The sequence below is a fragment of the Alligator sinensis genome, unplaced genomic scaffold (assembly GCF_000455745.1).
Source record: "Alligator sinensis unplaced genomic scaffold, ASM45574v1 scaffold402_1, whole genome shotgun sequence".
Taxonomy (NCBI): domain Eukaryota; kingdom Metazoa; phylum Chordata; order Crocodylia; family Alligatoridae; genus Alligator; species Alligator sinensis.
In genome coordinates, this window is record NW_005842089.1 from 1,229,362 (window position 1) to 1,234,535 (window position 5,174).

Below are 5,174 nucleotides of genomic sequence, written 5' to 3' on the forward strand. Positions count from 1 at the left end.
CATGCACATATGTGTGTGTGTGTGTATACACACACACACATATATAGGTGTGTATGTGTGTGTGCACGCACATGTACAATCTCTTTTCCACCCATCCCCTTTGCTCTGCCTATATCTTTGCCTCACTCCTTTTCATTTGTGTATCCACACCATTTTCAGTGCTTTCTCCTACACCCAAAACACTCGCACCTTCAGTACAAAAGTCTACACAGCTTCTGAACACTATTTTTTGTGTGTGTCTAGGAATCAACTGATGGGAAAAAATGATGGTACCCACAAATTAAAAAATAAAGTCCCCCCTCCATTTTGTCAAACAGGGCTGGTTAGAAATGTTTGAACCTTATTCTTTTTTATTATTATTATTGGAAAATGCCAGTGATTCAAGACTAAAAATATTTGAGGGAAATACTAGTTTGGACCAATTTTAAAAAATGCTGAAAAAGTTCAAGTTGTCAGTTCAAAATTACTTTTCGCTCAATACATAATAATCAGAACAAAGCATTTCAATATTGCAGAAAGGACATTTTGAAATGAACACGATCTGAAACCTTTTTTATTTCACATTGATGTGTTCACAGAGATTTTGTGGATTTGGGCTTCATTTGGAACAGGAAAAAAATTGAATTCCTCATGAGATGAGACAGGGGTGTAGGTTGTAGCCGTGTTGGTCTAAGGACATAGGCAGACAAGGTTCCTTGGGTGAATTTGATATCTTTTATTAGACCAACATGAGATGAGAAGCTTTCCTGGCCAGTTTCACTCTAAGACAGAAACCCCTTTTGGTCACCCGGCCGATCAGGTGTCTGCACTGGATTGACTTCCTATTTGGAAGTACCTTGGGGCAGAGACCATGAATTTTGTGCCAGTGCTAACCTCCATATTCGCTGATAGCATGACACTTCCATCACTGCCCTTCTCTACTGGTTTCAGAGTGCAACATTTATATCCACTAAAGCAAAACACTGGCATGAAAGCATCCTCCGGGTACCTAATGCTATTCACACTGTTCCTATGAATTGATTTACACTGCAACATTAAATGAACCCCCGTTCTTTTCTTACACAACACTGCTGTGAACAGGGGTTTAAGGAAAGCGGTTTGTCTAGCTAGCTCTCTAATCACAGCAGTGTCTGAACTGTACATGTTAGAGTAGAAGCTCATTCCAAATGTTTTAAGATCCTGAAGTTCGTTTTGTCATGGAAAAACCACCTTGCTGTTCATCTGGGAAAGCAATAGGACCCATGTCGAAGGCAAGGGATGACATCTACCTCATCTGATTGCCTGGGAGGAATTGGGGCATAGTGACTTGTACATGCAGGATTTCTAAATGGCTTCAAGCAAGCTGGAAACAACTGGGTTGGGGGAGGAAAGGCTTAGCAACAGCCTAACCGGTTCACATTTTCATGATGGGCCCCATCCCATCGCCCTGCCATGAGCCTTCAGCTGGAAACACAATCCCATTCCTTCCTATTGTCCAGGCTTTTCCTTCCTGCCACATGCCTGGAATTGCGCCAGCGATCGTTTCACACCTGCTGTTTGTGACTATCCCGGGGTGACCTTTCCAACGATGGCTACCGCAGGGGCTTTCTCGGCGGATCGACACGAGTATGTACATGCCGGAGCAGATGGAAAGGGAACAGGAAGGGGCCTTGTGATGAATGATGAAGGATTAAAATAGCTCTCGCCAGGGCCGTTGGGGAATATTAGGAGGCAGGAATGAGGGAGCGGATGTTTAAAAGAGATTGAAATGTCACTGTGAGTGTGCAAGGCGGAACACAGTGTGATCAGATCCCTTCCTCCTTCTGAATCAGTCTGTTCCTCTTGCCCAGGTTGCTGAATGATGCCACCATGCAAGGCTCAGCGGCTGAAGAGACGGGGCCGGAGAAGGAGGCCTCGTTCTGGAAGGAGACCATCCAGTGAGAAACTGTCTGTTTGGGATAAGAAACAGAAAAAGCAGGAGAGGTAAAGTGGAGGGCTTGGGGTCAAGTCTAGCTCCCGGCCTGAATATTCATGTCCTGATGTGACTCCCCTTTATTGCTCCTCCGAAAGGTGCTTGGAAACCAGAGTGAGGGATACAGCAGAAGACCTTGAGCAGCGTAGGACCCACTGACTAGCCTGTGGTTCCTCCTCGTGCGTAACTGAGATCACACAAAAAGCTGGTGCTCCACTACCAAAGTGATGAGACTGGCATTAATGAGAGGATTAGATTTGCTTAGCCCACATCAGAACTGCAGCAGGGTTTCCAGGGCCAGAGTCTTAACTGGCTTAACAACACCGAAGTGATGCCAGCCGCGACTCCGGCTACAGGCTTTAGTCACACAGCCGTGGACAACAGGCAGGCAGATTTCCTAAAATAAACAGCTGGGATTTGGATGGGGAAACCCGATTGCTGAAGGACATGATGCTGGTCATTCAATGGGTGGGACCCTTCTCTCTGGGCTCTAATAATCACGTCAGCACGGTGCTGTTCCTCTCCCGCGTGGCAGCACATGACCAACAACTCAGCTCAGCTTCCAAGTGGAGGAGAAATCAAATTAACAGCGTGGAGCTGGGCTGCCCAACGGGGCGCCCATGAGGGGTCAACATGTTGCCTGCAGGTTTCCGGGCTCCCCCTACTTCCTACAGCGTCCACTTCCTGACCTTGTTCCTGGGGGCAGGGCAGCCCATGCTGCATGTGGGGCAGGGGCACCAGGATACCCACGCTGAGCACGTGGCAAAAGTAGAAGCCCATGTGTGTGGTGGCAAAGCGGGGCTGCTTGCATGGCAGACCTGGATAGGAGGGGGTGAGCTGTGTGCATGGCATGGGGAGGAGCTGCCCCTACGGGTGGGTGGCATCGGAGAGTTTGTGGCATGGGGGCCCGGTAGCTGGACAGCCCTGGCATGGAGGATGAGTGTGTTTTCTTACACCTGAATGTGAGTCCTGGAACAGCAGTGGTTAAATAGCACGTAGGGAAACCCTTCTTCTAGAGATCCCAGCCCAGCTCCCAGACCCTCAGGAACTGGCTCCCATCTGAGGCCACAGCAGAGCACACTCCTGCCTCTCCCCCTGCCCCCCCCGCGCATAATAAAATTGACAACAAGGGATGGCGTCTTTCCAAGGATGAGCATTTGCTTGCAAAATGAGCACATGAACTTGCAGGACTATACATAGCAGTGCTGATGGGTGACACCTGCCATCACAACAGCATTAATCAGCTCTGCATTCTCTTTGGGACCTGCTCACTTTGCATCCACATGGCCAGGTTTCAAGTCAAATCCTGTCCTGGCTCCTGTCTTACACAGCTCCGCTCAGTGGCTTCAAGAGGTTTGCACCACTTGTAAGTCAGGACAGAATTTGGCCCCGAATAAGGAAGCTGAGGGAGGAATGAGGAGGGCAGAGAGATGTTGTCAAAGTAGACTGAAGCCCTGCAGAACAAACTCCATGCTTGAGAAGAAAAGTCCTGCAATATACAGAGGTCCACAGCGAATTCCCCAAATAGCCCTTCACTGCCTATGCATGCCCACTCCAAGTGAGCCTTGCTGGCAGCCATTAGGCTGCACTGTGTGCCAGTATTTCAGATATCTCTGTCTACCAGCCCCATCATGCACCTTCACAATGGGTTGCCCTTTTCCTCCCACCCGGTTATGTTGGATTGCAACTGGGGAGCTCAGTAGGGTACAATGCAGTGAGAGAGGCTTAGAAAGAGGATACTGCATTGAGTTTAGCATAATCTACTAGGCAAGTGGAGGGGGGAATATCAAATACAGACAACTCAGCTCAACTTGGCTATGGGACTTAAGGTGATTTTTGAAGACCAAACCCCTTGAGAGCAGGTGTGTTTCCCTGAGCAAATGCCTGGATTCAGCTCTGCCGTCGGCCAACTCCACTTAGACTACTAGGTCCTGTTTTTCTTGCACTGTTTTGGTTTATAATGGCTTGACCAAGCCAGCGTTCACTGGCAGCCAAGTGCAGCCCAGAGCTTTCCCAAGTGTAGCTCTCCAGTGAAACATCTGGCGATGAAAGGAGGTCAAACAAGCCTGGCATGGACGAGGGCTTCAGACTTGCTCTGCAGAGATGCAGCCTGATGGGAAAAGAACAGCCTTTTCTGGGTGTCCTTGAAACATGAGGCTGAGAAACCAAAGCAGGGAAGAGAGAAAGCAAGCACTGCAAAGAGCATGGGATCAGGAGGTTGAATTTGCAGCTGCTTTAAACCCAAGACCACCCTGGTTGCCACACAAACTTACTGCAGTCTATTCAGAGGAACTCTAGCTGTTCCCATGTAGACAGAGGGTCTGACAGGCTCCAACATTACACACCCTGACTACAGTGTAGGCAGAAATTTCTCTTCCCCACCGTCCTGATATCACCCCAAATATTTAATGTGAGCAAAGTGATCTCTTTTGCAGGCAGTCCCTTTCTGTTTTCTCCTTATGCCTGCTTGAGAGCTGAGTGAATCAGGCAAAATAAATGAGAACACTGTGTTCTTCTCTTTGCTAACCCTGAGCAAAAATGTACTTAATTTATAAGCTCTTTGGGGTGGGAACCATTTACTTGTTCCATTTTTACACAGTGCCTAATACTGCTGAGTCCTGGTCCTTGATTGAGACAACACATCATCATCATCTTCATTCAAACATACTTAGATGGCATCTGAGGATTCATGGAAATACAAGGGCCAAGAGTCTAATGCATTTTACTGGGAATGATTCTTTATCTCTGGGCTGAGAGGGCATTAAAAGCCAATTGATGTTGGTTACTTCTTTCTTTGAAAAGGTTTCATTCATCCAATTAAGAAGCAAAAACAACAGCATGTGACGGAGATGACCTATTACTTGCCCCACAATGGCAAGCAAAGAGAACAGTTCAGAGAACAGTGGAGTGACTGTTCATTGAAACAGTGGTGAATACGTCTACAAATTCAGGATGGAGTCATGGCAGAGGAAACTGAGATTGGAAATGAGGAAAAACTTTCTCACTAAGAGGGTGGTCAAGCTTTGGAACAAGCTACCGTGAAAGGTTGTAGAATCTCGATTCTTGGGAATTTTCAAGGGCGCATTGGACAAACACTAGTCTGGGATGGTTTAGGTGAGGATGATCCTGCCTTGAGCAGGGGGCTGAACTAGATGACTTTCTACGGACCCTGCCAGCTTGTCTTTCCTATTATGATTCTAACTATTCCTAAACAAAGGATAGG

General features: G+C 47.5%; 1 long non-coding RNA gene across 1 annotated transcript; it reads left to right on the forward strand.

Moving 5' to 3' along the window:
• The first annotated feature begins 1,334 nt into the window (after positions 1-1,334).
• Positions 1,335-4,705, forward strand: LOC112550359. The gene is made up of 3 exons (XR_003094145.1): positions 1,335-1,605; positions 1,830-1,962; positions 4,551-4,705. It is a non-coding gene; the product is annotated as an uncharacterized LOC112550359 (long non-coding RNA).
• Positions 4,706-5,174: the final 469 nt, after the last annotated feature.